Source organism: Macaca nemestrina, chromosome 13, assembly GCF_043159975.1.
Source record: "Macaca nemestrina isolate mMacNem1 chromosome 13, mMacNem.hap1, whole genome shotgun sequence".
NCBI lineage: Eukaryota > Metazoa > Chordata > Mammalia > Primates > Cercopithecidae > Macaca > Macaca nemestrina.
Window position 1 is genome coordinate 44,285,900 of NC_092137.1, and position 15,456 is coordinate 44,301,355.

The 15,456-nt window shown below is 41.5% G+C and overlaps 1 protein-coding gene and 1 long non-coding RNA gene across 12 annotated transcripts in view; one reads left to right on the forward strand and one right to left on the reverse strand.

The window, feature by feature from the left end:
* Window positions 1-607: 607 nt before the first annotated feature.
* Window positions 608-3,101, reverse strand: LOC139357827 (uncharacterized). 9 transcript variants are annotated; one of them, XR_011611668.1, is made up of 4 exons: window positions 2,133-2,507; window positions 1,952-2,037; window positions 1,670-1,828; window positions 608-1,294 (listed from the first exon to the last, which is right to left on the reverse strand). It is a non-coding gene; the product is annotated as an uncharacterized lncRNA (long non-coding RNA). The 9 variants fall into 9 exon arrangements; XR_011611675.1 differs by lacking the exon at window positions 2,133-2,507 and adding an exon at window positions 3,002-3,089 and having other exon boundaries at window positions 612-1,294; window positions 1,732-1,828; XR_011611674.1 differs by lacking the exon at window positions 2,133-2,507 and adding an exon at window positions 2,599-2,737 and having other exon boundaries at window positions 612-1,294; window positions 1,732-1,828.
* A 143-nt stretch (window positions 3,102-3,244) lies between these two features.
* LOC105464941 (protein phosphatase, Mg2+/Mn2+ dependent 1B) overlaps window positions 3,245-15,456 on the forward strand; it is an 87,414-nt gene continuing 75,202 nt past the window's right edge. For 2 of the 3 annotated variants that reach the window (XM_011713095.2, XM_011713092.3), the window contains exon 1: window positions 3,245-3,658. The gene's annotated coding sequence lies outside the window, so the exon portion shown is untranslated. Of the gene's footprint in view, window positions 3,659-12,654; window positions 12,783-15,456 lie in introns of all 3 variants that reach the window. The other variant, XM_011713093.3, reaches the window with a different exon arrangement.

Genomic DNA, 15,456 nt, shown 5'->3' on the forward strand with positions numbered 1-15,456 from the left:
GAGATGGGCGGATCACGAGGTCAGGAGATCGAGACCATCCTGGCTGACACGGTGAAACCCCGTCTCTACTAAAAAATACAAAAAACTAGCCGGGCGAGGCGGCGGGCACCTGTAGTCCCAGCTACTTGGGAGGCTGAGGCAGGAGAATGGCGTGAACCCGGGAGGCGGAGCTTGCAGTGAGCTGAGATCCGGCCACTGCACTCCAGCCTGGGTGGCAGAGGGAGACTCCGTCTAAAAAAAAAAAAAAAAAATTATTAATATTACCACTACTAGGGAGATGAAGGAGCCTATAGATGATAGAAGATTTCATGTAGTATAGGCATCAGGATAATCAGAATAGCGTCGGGGTATTCTGGATAGGCCAAGAAAGTGTTGTGGGAAGAAAGTTAAATTTACACCTACAAATATAATGGCAAAGTGAGCTTTGGTCTAGAGTATAGCCTGAAAATAAGGGGAATCAATGAATAAAACCCCCCATGATGGCGAATACAGCTCCTATTGACAGGACATAGTGAAAGTGGGCTACAACATAGTATGTGTCGTGTAGTATGTGTCACTATGCTGTAAGAAACACCAACTTGATGAGTAGGTTTTAAAAACCTGACTTGCAGAGGCAGAGCCGCCGCCCTGCCGCGACTTTCAGACTCCAACCATGGCCTAGCGCCGGTGGCAGTGGGCGAGCGGCTGCTCCTGGAGGCCGGCGACGCGGGCCTGGTTCCTTGAGCCTTGCAGGGCCTCCGGGGCCGCGAGCCGGCTCACAGGCGGTAGGAATTTGTTTTGTCTCAGATACCCTATTTCAGTCTTGTGAGGCATTTAACATCTGCCTGTCCAAATGTATATAGTATATCACGGTGTTATCACACAACCCTGGACAGTAAAACACACAGTGGTGAGAAATATACAGATCACCGATTCTTTCAAACTCGGTTGGAGAGACTTGAAAGGTCTGTATGAGGACATTAGAAAGGAACTGCTCATATCAACAACAGAACTTAAGGAAATGTCGAGTACTACTCTGATGGAAAAGGAAAAGCCTTTAGACCAGTTATTGGGGTGCTAATAGCCCGAGCATGTAATATTCATCATAACAACTCCCGATCCGATGTCGTTTTCACAAGCAGATTGCTGAGAAGGTTCTAGGCGGCGTCTCTTAAAAAGCATTGCTTTCTGTTAATTTGACCTGTGCAAGCCAGCCAGCGGGCCATAGCCTTAATTGCAGAAATGATCCACACTGCTTCACGATGACGTTATTGACGATGCATGTTCACGAAGAGGAAAACACAGTTAATAAGATCTGGGGTGAAAAGAAGATACTTTTTTTGGTTTTTTAAAATCTTTCTTACCGAATTACAAGCTTTTTGGAACGCGTTTGCTTTTCAGATTTGTCTCATTAAAAAGTAAAATGTGCTTGCTCAAAAAAACAAAACAAAACAAAAAAACCCGAATTGCAATTAAGTCTTTGTTTCTGCCGTCCTTACGACGACCTGGACAATTGTCCTATTACTAAATTTGCCCTTTTCCGTAAAACATTGACAGCCCCTAACCTGAATAGCACTCTGTTGGGTCTAAGCTTAAGTTGTCTGCCCAAACCAATTTACACCGAAGTAGGAATTAGGTTTAAGTTCTCTTTTAGGACATTCAGATTATATATCCTAAGGTATTACAATACCTCTATTACACTTCTGTTTCTCGTTTGGAGAATTAACGTGGCAGCATCGTCTAATTTGATACCTGGAGGAGTCATGTCCACTTTCCCCATCGGCCTGTCAAACCCGTATCATTCATTCTTGACTCATCCTGTGACTTTGTGAAGCCTTTCTTGGTAAACCTATCCACAAGGAAGACCCTTTATGTCATCACCAGCCCTTGTGCATGTTTCAATTATAGTACCTATCATCTTGTACTGTGATTGCCTAATTTATTTTTGCATCTCCAGCTCTACATACAGTACCTGGCAAACAGCAGGTGCTCAATAACTGCGAAATGAACGAGTCCATGTGAAGAGACTAGGCCGGGAGTTTTAAAAACCAATGTTGACTGTGAAACAAAATACGGAAATGTCAAGGGCTAGTGTAAAAATAATCTCTAATAGCACAATCCTCCTAAAGGGAACACCTGTCCCACTTTCTCACGTTGCTTTCCAGGCTCTTCCGACACCCCAATTTCCCGCCCACTCTTCTCCCTCCGGGGGACAGGTCAGGCAGGTATCCCAGCTCGGCTGCTCTGATAGGTCGGCGATGATTTCATTGTTAGGGAACATCCGGGCCTTTCCCTCCCCGCAATACCTCCCCAGAGCCCGGCCTTCCCAGTTTCCCACTCCCGCGTGCGCCCCACCCGCGGCTGAAGCAAAACAACTGCCTCTCCCCTGCCCACTTCTTGTCCTCGTCTGAGCCATCCCTTCCCGTCTACGCCGAAGAGAGGCGTTTATTTCCTCCAATAGGGGCCTAGGAGGACTTTCTTAGCCAATCAGTAGCCAAGCCCTTGCAATTCCGGGTGGGACCAGGCGTCCACACCTATAGCTGGACTGCTCGTTGGTCCCTTATGGCGCTTGATTTACGCAAGGCTTAGAGGTCAAATACAAGGGGGCACGATCCTCACAGAACGGAAAGGATCCGTACAGACTCTCTGGGTTTGACCGTTTTCTAAGACGAACCAATCGCTTTTCAGATACCTCCCCGCCTTTTCCGGGTTCATTTGAAAAAAAGCCGGTGTGACGGACTTGGAAATTGGCTCAGTGACTGACCCGCAAAGAAAGCCAGTGACTGGGGGTTCGGACCACGATTTGGACCAATAAGAGAAGGCAATCGCTGGGGCCGGGGCTTTGCTAGGAGGAGCGCAGGTGGGCGTTATTTGATTGACGGCGGGCTCTACTTATGGCTGGTATCGGGGGCTGGTCCCTGACGTTTGGGAGGTAGGACCTAGCGGAGGCGGGGCCGAATAAAGTAAATGGTAATAAAGGGTTGGGTCTCACTTAGTGGGCGGTGTTTGATGGACAGCTGACCTTGCCAATTGAAAGTAGCCACTGATGTCCAATGGGAAATTAGAAACTCAGAGGCGGGGCCGGGTGGGCGGGGTAAACTAAGTACGGAGGTGTCGAGGGAGCAGCACTGGGAGGGGGAGCGGTAATTGACAAGACTCCCAGCAAACCAGAGGCCGCGACAGGGCGCGCGGCATTCCCAGTGGGTGGGAGCTGGAGGCGGGGCTCCCTGAGGGGCGGGGAAGGACTAGGGTGAGGGGAGGGGGTTGCAGAAGGAGCCGAGCGGCTTCTGCTCAATGGCGGAAAAGCCGCCAGTGCTCTGACTGCCTCGTTCCCCTAGCAGTTGCGGGGGAGTTTCCTGCCGGCGCGGCTGGAGTCTCTGATTCTCAGGGTTAGGTGGTTGGAAGATGCTCCAGAGAGACGAGGCTGCGGCGGAGGAGGTGGCGGCGGCCGAGTCGGCAACGGCGCTGGGGTGGAGAGAAGGCAGCAGCGGCGGCGGCGGCGGCGTGAGGGGCCGGGCGGTGTAAACAGCCCCGGAGGCGGCGGAGGCGGTCGGTGGTCGAGACCCCGAGGGGGAAGCGGCGGCTGAGTCAGGGTCGCGCCTCCGTTGGAAACTTGGGTTGAGTACCGCGGCGGGCGCGAGCGAGGCGCCCTAGACATCTTCTCCCTCCCTTGCCTCAGGTAAGGCCGCCCGGCGCCCCGCCGGAGGGGAAGCGGCTGACTGGCCGGGCCGCCGAGGCCCCGAGCCCTGGGCAGGTTTTCCCGGTGCCGCCGAGCCGCGGCCGGGGCCTCTGTCCTTCCGAATCCTCGCTGCTTTCCCCGCGGAGCCTAGGCGGGGGCACGCCGTGCCTGGCTCTCGGGTAGGCCCCTTCCCCGGCCGCCGCCTCCGCTCAGCTGAGGACTGGGAGAGGCGCGGGGAGAGAATGGGAGTTTGCTCGAACGCCTGGACGCCAACTGATTGCCTCTTCCCTCCGCTTCAGTCTTGAAGCATCTCTTTCACACGAAAGCGCTGGGGCTACCCCAAGCCTTGGCTCTTCCTGGTGCATGCCCTCTTTGAAAACACTGTCTTTTCCCTTTCATTTCCTCATCAGCTTCTGCCCTACTCTGCGCTCCACTTCACTTCCTTGTTAAATCGTCTTTCTCTGCTGTCTGTGCGTTCTACCCTCGCCTTCCCTCCTTAGTGGCTTTAAATTGTGTTTCTCTTCTCATCGTACCCCCGGCATCTCTTGTCTGCCTTCCCCAGCACCATCCTTTTCAGATGTCATTCCTAACAGCGAAGTTATTAATTGAAACTGCCACTTATTTTCAGTACCCCAAATCTACCGGACCCCCATTAAGAGTATAGACTGACAAGCCATAGATCAGTTTTTTTATAGTTTAAGCCTAACAGCCTTAAAAAAAAATTGTATTATTAAACGTAAAGTGTGAAAATAACACCTAAAATGATTTTTTAAATGAAGGACTCAGTGAGTGTTGGAAATAGTTATTTCTTCATTTTTTTAAAATTGCATGACCTCTCATGTCAGATTTAGCAGATCTAGGACGTTTGCCCATCTTATCTGGCAAAAAAAGTGCTTCCTAGGCATTTGATAGCAGCCCAAATTCATCAATATTCAATTTCTTCTAAAAACTTTTTTTAAAAAGAGACATTAATAACTAGGAAGCTGTTTTGATAAAATCACAAAGAGCTTTTAAAATAGGCTCCACATGTTTAATGTATCAAAATAAAGTTGGCAGGCATGTTGTAAAAGGATTATTTAGGAATTTGAGTAGTCTTAGTGTTATGTAGCTATTTTAGGAAAAACATTCTTTTTCTGTTAACAAACGTTTACAACGACGGTGATGTGAGAATTACTGAGGCTTATTGTGGGATTAACACAGGAACTGTCTTTATTTGAGCTACTGCATGGATGAAGAAGTGGTAAATTGTTCAGGGTAGACAGTGTAAGTCACAGTATGTTCTAGGAGATGGAGAAACATGCTATGGACACTGAATGTTAATAGATGTTATTTCATTTACTTTCTCTGTTGTGCAATAGCAAAGTTCCTATTGTTGGCCTACTTTTAAATAGAGCATTTCTAAGTAAATAGTGAGACAAGTTATTCTAATTATTATGATAGTCTTTTCCAAGTGAACAGGACTTTTAAAAATATAGCTGAAGTAATGGTAATTTTTTAAGGAAATGTTTTTGTAGGTCTGCCAAATGGACAGTGTGTTGTTCTAATCGAAATTTTAAAATTAAGTATTTAGAACAGAATATTTTAGTCAACAGATTTTCTTTCAGGGATAATCTTTATTTTGTGCTGCTTCTCTCAATGCCTTCTTTGTCTTTTTTTTTTTTTTCTTAATGGTTGCTGTGTTTTCGCCTCTTCATTTGTTTTTGCTCTCATAAAGTCTTATAACAGTTTCTGCAGTGGTTCTTTTTGTTGCTGTGTATTAGTACGCAGTAGTAGTTTTATTTGAGCTTTCATGCTTTAAGATTTCATACTTTAAGATATCCTCTGGATTTGTTGAAGTGATTATTCTCTTTGATGTGACCAGCAGAGCTTTCAACACTGTTTTCTTACACTGGGTGTCTGATTTCTGTCAAGACTCTAGGAATAGGTGAAAGGCCTTTCAGTTTAGTCATGTCAGTAAATACTGTTTTATGTTAGTAATTCACCTAATTACTAAATTCCTTAAGATTACATCATCTGAAGGAATGGTGTAGTGTCCAAGTAACTGTGCTTCTAAGAACAGCTGATTCACAGGTTGACAAGGTCAGAAAAAGTGGCTCTTGTTGAAAGTTATCTTTGCTATAACAAACATTTTTTTATGGAATCTTTTGAATTAAAATACGACGCTGATTATGTCTTGGCAGTCTTGGAATAGTAGAATTGGCCACAGTATCACTTAGTGATTGTGGTGATTTATTAAAAAGAGGCTATATAGGCCAGGTGCGGTGCTCACGCCTGTAATCCCAGCACTTTGGGAGGCTGAGGCGGGTGGATCACTTGAGGTCTGGAGTTCGTGACCAGCCTGGCCAACATGGTAAAACCCCATCTCTACTGAAAATACAAAACTTAGCCGGGTGTAGTGGCGCATGCTTGTAATCCTATCTACTCAGGAGGCTGAGGCAGGAGAATCACTTGAACTCATGAGGTGGAGGTTGCAGTGAGCCGAGATCGTGCCACTGCAGTCTAGCCTGGGCTACAGAGCAAGACTCCGTCTCAAGAAAAAAAAAAAAAAAAAAAAAGGCTATGTTTCATGAATATTTTTGTGTGTAACTATTTTAAAGTATTTTGTGACATTACTTAGCATAGAAAGTAGTTAAGTAGTATAATTCTAACTCTCACTTTTAAAAAATGCAGCATGTAGTATTTTATATTTTCTGTGAAATATGCCTTTCACAATTCACTGATTTTAATAAAAATTAGTCAGCAAACAAATAACCAATGGCATCAGAATAACAAAAGTTTTTTAATCCAAAATTATAATAGCAAAATTTATTCAAGTAATAGCATAAAATGTGAAATCATGATTAATGGTAAGATAATTTTTGGGAGTATGATATTCCTGGATTTTCAGTTATTCTTCACATTGTACCTGATTCTTTTTGTTTTTCCCTTACTGAACTAATTTCAGAATTGGAATGAAATGGAATACTGCTATTTATATGAGCAGCTTTGAAGTTTTATTGTAAAATGTATCTTATATATTAGGAGAATTGATGGTTAAGAGTACTGACATTTCACTATCCTATACTTAAACATTGATGGTAAAATAGTTTTGGGAAATATTTAATTTTTGTAGTTTGTTTTGGCTGTCATAAAATTTGCAGAATGACAACTTTTTAGCTTCTAGTGGCTGATCTAACAAGAACAGGTGAAGAAAAAGATACGTGAGCTTCATAATCTGTATTTTTTCTTTGTTTTTGTTGGTGATGCTTACTTACATCAAAACATTGAGTTAAAAAATGGGCTTTCATCTTTTGGACTAATTTAAGTATGCTATTATCTTTGATTAGCCATTTTAGAATCTTTGCAAGTAAAATGTTTCTAGGCCAGGCACAGTGGCTCACTCCTCTCCCAACGTTTTGGGAGGCTGAGGCAGATGGATTGTTTGAGATCAGCCTGGGCGACATAGCAAGACCCTGTCTCTACAAAAAATAAAGTTAGCTGGGCGTGGTGGTGTGCACCTGTAGTTAGCTACTTGGGAGGCTGAGGTGGGAGGATCACTTGAGCCAGGGAGGTCAAAGCTGCAGCGAGCTGTGATTGCACCAGTTTACTCTAGCCTGGGTGACAGAGTAAGACCATGCCTCTATTTTTTAAAAAATTCTGATGTGATTTAATCTCTTTGTGTCCATTTGATTTAAGATGATTGACACTTTGGAACATTTCCATCTATATTCCTTTTCTTAAAGACTACGTAGAAGACTAACAAGTGTGGCCAGGTGCGGTGACTCACGCCCGTAATCCCAGTACTTTGGGAGGCCAAGGCGGGCAGATCTCTTGAGACTAGCCTGGCCTGACCAACATGGTAAAACCCAGTCCCTACTACAAATACAGAAATTAGCCAGATGTACTGGCTGGCCAAAAAAGACTGTTAGACCAGATAGTTGAATGAGCGTTATGATGAAAAAGAACCCTTTACTAAATTATTAATGATGTTATGAAATTTTCCAAAAGCGTAATCTATATAGTGTACTTATTTTTCAGAGTATTTAAAGATTTTGAGAGTTAGTTTTTAGTAGCATATAACATCCTAGGAAACATAAATACTGTACGATAACTTACGTACTTTTTTTCTTTTCTGTTTTCTTTTTTCATTTCTTTTTTGCCCCTCAAGATCTCACACTTTGTAGTTTTCATTCAAATTACAGGGTGCTTTATTTCTCCCCTTCAGGCTAACTTTAATAACAACCATAAACACTTTACTGAATTATGGTAAATCATGACACAAGAGTGCTTAAGTATATTTTTTCTTTTTGTTTTACTATAACTAACTTGTGATCACATCTACAATATCTTGTTATTGCTTGGCATAACATACACCTTTTTAAATAATACTCTTCATGGCCGGGCACAGTGGCTCATCCCTGTAATCCCAGTACTTTGGGAGCCCGAGGTTGGTGAATCACTTGAGGTCAGGAGTTCGAGACTAGCCTGGCCAACATGGTGAAACTGTGTCTCTACCAAAAAATAGAAAAATTAGCTGGGTGTGGTGGCACATGCCTGTAGTCCCAGCTACCCCGGAGGCTGTGGTGGAGAATTGCTTGTACCCAAGAGGTGGAGGTTGTAGTAAGCCAAGATCATGCCACTGCACTCCAGCCTGGGCGACAGAGTGAGACCCTGTCTCAAAACAAAAATAATAATAATACTCTTTGTAATAACTTGTTTAACCACAAGAACCTTGTAGCTTAATCAATTGTAGTATTTTGTTAGTTCATATATTATACCTTTGACGTGGTTTATAACATTTAAAACATATTTTACTAATTTAAAACTTTTGATTTATCACATAGTTTAATATTAAGTTGCTAAATGTAAAATGGATTCAAAGTTTTCTTTTGGAGAATGTTGAAGTATCATAAAGATTGTATTTTTTAGCTTTAAATTGATTCATTTCTTGAAAATTAAAAATCTTGAAGTTTAGAAACATAACACTTCTTGGAAAATTGTTTTACATCCTTGTGAACAAAAGAAGATCCAGTTAAATCCGATCTCAGAGGAGACAGACAAAAACTTTGGAAGCCATCTATTGACTATTAAGGAACTTGTCTTTCTCTTAGAGATGGTACCAATTACTGGTAGTGATACAGGGAGGATAAGGCCTGTCTCTAGGATTGCTGCGATTATTGTCTACGTAGCATGTCCTTCACTTCAGAATCTCTTGTGAATGAAAAGTACATTTGTGTGCTAGAAATAGGAAAAAACCTTGTCTTTTATAGAAAACTTTTAAAGTGCGATTATGTTATCAGGTAGATTCAAACGTATAATACACAAGAAAATAAAACAAATGAGTAAGTGTTGTTTGCCTGAGAGGAAGCGGATTTGATAAAGAATATGTAATTTGTAAGAGTTTGAAGGCTTGCGAAGCGCTTTTAAGCTTGAGAGTAATGTCACTGATTCTTAAATCTAATTACATTTTATTTTCTTGATGTATAGGTATTAAGAGCACTCCTCGCATTGAAAAGGGATAGTTAATAGATGCTCTTATGAGTAGTAGAATCTAGGAGTGTCAGTATGGGTGTTCAACCTATTTGGGCAGTGTTTTTCTTTTCCCTTGTTCTGACTAAAGCATTTATCTCTGAGATGGGGAAATGGCATTATCTGTTGAAGACAGGTGGCCCTTCTTAGTCCCTTAAAAAGAGGACATGGCTGGGCGCAGTGGCTCACGCCTGTAATCATAGCACTTTGGGAGGTCGAGGCGGGCGGATTGCCTGAGCTCAGGAGTTCAAAACCAGCCTGGGCAACACGGTGAAACCCCGTGTCTACTAAAATACAAAAAAATTAGCCGATGTGACGGCATGTGCCTGTAATCCCAGCTACTCAGGAGGCTGAGACAGGAGAATCACTTGAACCAAGGAGGTGGAGGTTGCAGTGAGCCGAAATCACACCACTGCATTCCAGCCTGGGCCACAGAGTGAGACTCTGTCTCAAGAAAAAACAAGAAAGAGCAGGGGGGACATAATTAATTCAAAGCACTACAAATGTTAGACTATATAGGAGATTTCATTTAGGTTTGGGAGTCTTTCTGCTTTTATTTACTCGGAGCTACCAACCCACTGAGAAGTAAAGAATTCAGAATAGTCTAATAGTATTTAGTCTGTAGCCCTGCAGCCAATTCTTATGTTCACTGAGTGCCTTCTGCGTGCAAAGGGACCATTTCATGCTAGTATCTGAACAAAACAGACAAAATCCCAAATCCTTGTCCTTGACGATCTTGCATTCTGTTAACCAACAACTCCCAGTTTACATTACAGCTGAACTCCTTATGTGGCTGGCTTAAAAACTTGAGTGGAGAATTTGGGGTGTGTGTGTTTTCTACACTAAACTTAAAAGCTGTGATTACAGCTTTACTATTTTTAACAAAAGGAAAGGAAGAGGTTTTCTGTAATTGGATAAAAACTAGACTGAAAAGAGGAAAGGGGAAATAGTGTTGTACCTTAGAGAAAGACATTGGTTTAAGATTAAAAGATGACCCAAAGAGAGAAAAAGAGATCCCTGCATTAGACAGACGTGAGGGAAATCTGGGGGCTTCAGGTGTTTCCATTTACTGTACAACCTTGGATAGATGAGTTCCTGGAAAGGAGGATGGGAGTAAAGGTGGAACAATAGGAGGAGGGTGAACAGGATTTTTAAAGTCTGATTTAAATAATTGGGATGTACCTATAAAATGTATGTTGTCATTTGTGTTTAAAAAACTTTCTGTTCTTATGTGAGTATAACTGAAGGATTAGTGACTGACCAATAGGGCCTGGTAATATTGTCACTGATTTTAATGGATACTTTTGTGCTCTTAGCAAACATGGCTAATGGAGCCAATTTGTTTCTTGGTTTATTGTGCTCAACTTGGTCTGTATATTTATCACTGCTTCTCCTTCCATAGCTTTGTTGTATTACTTAACGTTGTGCTTTTGCTTTTTCTGCATATGAGATTGTCGCGTTGCACTTAGATGCGTGAATCAGGTGCTTAATTTTTGCTTTCTGTTCTTTCTATTGCTTTCCTTTTGAATCAGTTTGGTAAAGAGGCCTCGAGTTTATACAAACATTGCAAACTTAAGCATAAATTCATCTTTTTGTTCTTATTTTAATGCTTGGTGGTCTTCTGCTTTCATTTATGAGTCAGTTTCATTTGATCTTCATTGCTAAAGTGAATCAAAATTGATTTTTTTAATTTTAAAGCAAATCAACTTGCATTTATGTCAGTGCCTCAATATAAAAATGAATGTTCTATTTATGACTTGAGTTTCCTCATTTATTATGCCCAAATACGCCTTCAGATTACTAGTGTATTTGTGTGTGTGCATGTATGTGTATTTTTATTATGTATTTATTTATTTTTTGAGACGAGGTATTGCTCTGTTGCCCAGGCTGGAATGCAGTGGTGCAATCTCGGCTCACTGCAGCCTCCACCTCCCGGTTCAAGCGATTCTCCTGCCTCAGACTCCCAAGTAGCTGGGGTTACAGGCCTGTGGCACCATGCCCAGCTAATTTTGTATTTTTCGTAGAGACAGGGTTTCACCATGTTGGCCAAGCTGGTCTTGAACTCCTGACCTCAGGTAATCTGCCCACCTCAATCTTCCAAAGTGCTGGGATTATAGGCATGAGCCACTGTCCCCAGCCTAGTTTCTTTTTTAATGTATTTTTGTTACTCTGTTACTTTATCAAAATGCTGATGTGCAAGAGAACTTGAATTTTTAGAATATATTAAATTTAATACTATAATTCAGAACAGATTCATTAAGTTGTTCAACATTTGGCCATCTATCTTAGATTTAAAAATAACCAAAAACAACCTTACTTGAATTTTTAAAAATTATCTCTTATAACTGGTTTTGTTTATATAATCTAACATTTTATTAAATCTTTGGTGGTTGCTGGTCCTAAACTTAAGGAAATTGAGTTTATTTCTATTCAGCTGTTCTGGAGTATTTTGAATTGCAATGTGAAAGTGAAATAACTTTTTTTTTTTTGAGACAGAGTTTTGCTCTTGTTGCCCAGGCTGGAGTGCAATGGCACAATCTTGGTGCACCACAATCTCTGCTTCCTGGGTTCAAGCAATTCTCTTACCTCAGCCTCCCGAGTAGCTGGGACTATAGGCATGTGCCACCATGCCTGGCTAATGTTTTATATTTTTAGTAGAGACAGGGTTTCTCCATATTGATCAGGCTGGTCTCGAACTCCCGACTTTAGGTGATCCGCTCGCCTCAGCCTCCCAAAGTGTCAGAATTACAGGCGTGAGCCACTGCGCCCGGCAGTGAAATAACTTTTAGCTTAATATGTAATATATGTAGTCGTTTTCAGTTATGCCCCTCCCACCCACCTTTTTAATAAACTCTAACTCTAGTTAGTAAGGGCATGTTTGGAAAGATGAGTGATGATGTTGACTTGCCTTATTATTCTTACTCTACATCTTGAATCTTCTTCCCAGTGATTATATTTAAGTTTAGGTTACTTACTCTTCAGTTTGCTTTTGCTTTGAGTTACTTTTTCTGCCTATGTCTTTGCTTACTTGATTTTTAAGTACAGGGTGGCCACCAAGTTTGTATACACAGGTGGCTATACAGTAATTGTATATTGATGTTGTGTTACAGAATATGAAAATAATATCTATGGCCGGGGCAGTGGCTCACCCCTGTAATCCCAGCACTTTGAGAGGCCGAGGCAGGCAGATCATGAAGTCAGGAGTTCGAGACCATCCTGGCCAACATGGTGAAACCCTGTCTCTACTAAAAATACAAAAATTAGCTGGGCATGGTGGTTTGCGCCTGTAGTCCCAGCTACTCGGGAGGCGGAGGCAGGAGAATTGTTTGAACCCAGGAGGCAGAGGTTGCAGTGAGCCAAGATTGCACCACTGCACTCCAGCCTGGCAACAGAGCAAGACTCCGTCGCAAAAAAATCTGTGTTTTCAGACCTTATGACCACCCTACAGAGGGCAGTTCATGTAGCTGGGTCTTTTTGTCTTTGTTCAGGTTTATATTGCCAAATTATGGAGTCAAGTATAAGGCATATTTGAATATAAAGGACGAGTGATAATTATAGAGAACGTCTGGAATCACATTGAACCTATGTTTTTAAGAGGATTGAAAACAATCTCAAGGTAAAAATAAGTTTGATATTTAGTTGCTTGTCAGATACTTTGGCTAAAGAAAGTTCGGGAGATGCTAGACAGCAGTAGTTTCAGTTGTGTATTTGAAAGATGGACGGCTAGAGAGGCTGTCCATATGGTAATGATAATGGTATTATTGTTTCTCAAATGTGGATAAGGTATCTTCTCAACAGATTTAGAGAAATATTTCTGAATTGTTGCTACTGTGTGCTTGCAGGTAATGCTGTAGGATGCTTAGCACTGTTTATAAGTGTATAAAGTGTAAGAAGCCTTTATACTTAGTGTGGGTTATATTTCTGGAAAAAGGAGGATAGTGGTTGGGAACATTGACTCCAACGTCATATTCTTGGATTTGAATCCCTGCTCCACCACGGGTAGGTTACTTAATGTTTCTAAACTTCAGTTTTCTCATTTCTAAACTGAGAGTGTTCATAAGATTGTTGGGTTGGGATAATCTATGTAAAGCTTTTAGCATAGAGACTGGCACATTATAACGGGTAACCTTTATTGAATGCTTTCGATTGCTATTACTACTATTAATACTACTACTATTATACTGCTAAATGATATATGGTAAGTTGAAAGAGTACTGAAACTTGGAAACAGAAGACCCTGTTTGTGGTTCCTACTCAAGCTTTTAATGGTTCTGTGGCATGTGTACTTACTCTTTCTAGGATTTAGTAGCCTTAACCTTCAATCTTAACATTTTTATCAGGGTTAAGGGAGAGGCCTGGACCATGTGATATCTTGAGGTTCTTTTGACTCTAAAATCAAGAGTTCTGTTCTAAGATTCTCATTTTCTACCAGAGCATGAACCACGTAAGGGCAATAACTGTGTTAGTTTTGTATGCTGATCTATCCGTGTATCTATATTGTGTTCTACAAATTTTAGCTGAATAAATGAGTAAATAAGCTAAACAGCATCTTCTAGGGAGAGGAAAGGAGTAGTGCAGAGGTCCCCAACCTTTTTGGTACCAGGGACCGGTTTCATGGAAGACAATTTTTTCCACAGATGATGTGAGGGTTTCAGGATGATTCAAGCACGTTACATTTGTTGTGCACTTTATTTCTATTATTATTACAATGTAATATATAATGAAATAATTACACAGTTTTTCATAATGTGGAATCACTGGGAGCCCTGACCTTGTTTTCCAGCGACTCGATGGTCCTATCTGAGGGCAATAGGAGAAAATTACTGATCATCAGGCATTAGATTCTTATAAGGAGCGCACAACCTAGACCCCTTGCGTGCACAGTTCACAGTAGGGTTTGCACTCCTGTAAGAATCTAATGCTGCCACTGATGTGACAGGAGGTGGAGCTCAGGCAATAATGCCAGCCATGGAGAGCAGCAGTAGCTTCACTTGCTTGCCTACTGCTCACCTCCTGCTGTGCAGCCCGGTTCCTGACAGTTCATGGAGGGTACTGGTCTATGGCCTGGGGGTTGGGGATTCCTGGATTCGTGGGTAGGGAGAGGGAAAAGGATGGTTGTTGAATGTATGAACAGGCGGAGGTTGTAGTGAGCCGAGATCGTGCTACTGCATTCCAGCCTGGGCAACAGAGTGACGACACACTGTCTCAAAATAAAATAAATAAATAAATAAATACAAATTTCCTTCTATTCATTTTTGTTTAATAAATATTGTCTATAGGCATTAGTCGCTTTGGAGAACAATGATAATTCAAAGTATCTTGTGATTTTTGCCTTGTCCTCACTTTTAGAAATCACATGCTTAAAAGGAAAAACATCAGGGTCATGAACTTTTGGAGAATTTATTTTGGGTAGATTTTGATATTTAACCTTGAGGACTCTGGGGGAAACTTAGGACCACTTTAATATTTGGGGGGAGAGTAACAAATTTAATAAATTATAAATCATTTCATACTGGATTTTTTGCTTTTTAATATGAAAAATTTTAATGCTGCAAAACATGATAGTAGTACCCTGAGTGTCTATATACCAATCACCTAAATTCAACAGTATTTTGTATTTTTGCCTGTCTTAGTTCAGGCTGCTGTAAAAGAATACCATAGACTGGGTAGCCTATAAAAAACACAAATGTATTTCTTACAGTTCTGAAAGCTGGCAAGTTCTAAAATGAAGGTGCTGGCAGATCTGGTGTTTGATGAGGGCTGTCTTTCTGGTCTGCACATTTCCATTTTGTGTGCTTACATGGTAGGCAGAGCTAGAGAGCTCTTTGGAGTCCTTTTTATAAGGGCACTAATAGTATTCATGAAGGCTCCAACCTGATGACCGAATTACCTTCCAAAGGACCCACTTCATATCACATTGGGGGTTAGGATTTTAACATATAAATTGTGGGGGAGGGGTGGACGCAGATTCAATCCATAACATTGCCATACGAGCCATTTAGAAATTACAGAGATGTCATGTCACTTTACTCCTAAATACGTAAGTATGAATCTCCAAAAAATGATTTTCCTCTATACCTGCAAAATTATCTTACCTGACAAAATTAATTCCCCAGTTCATCTGATCCACAATCCATATTCAGACTTCCCCAATTGGGTTAAAAAAAAAGTCTTATGTAGCTTTCCCCCCACAAACCAAGGTCTTTGAAGATTGTACATTATATCATGTTTGTTATTGAGCCTCTGTTCTCTTATAAATTTAAACACTCAAATGATTTTCTCTTTTTGAG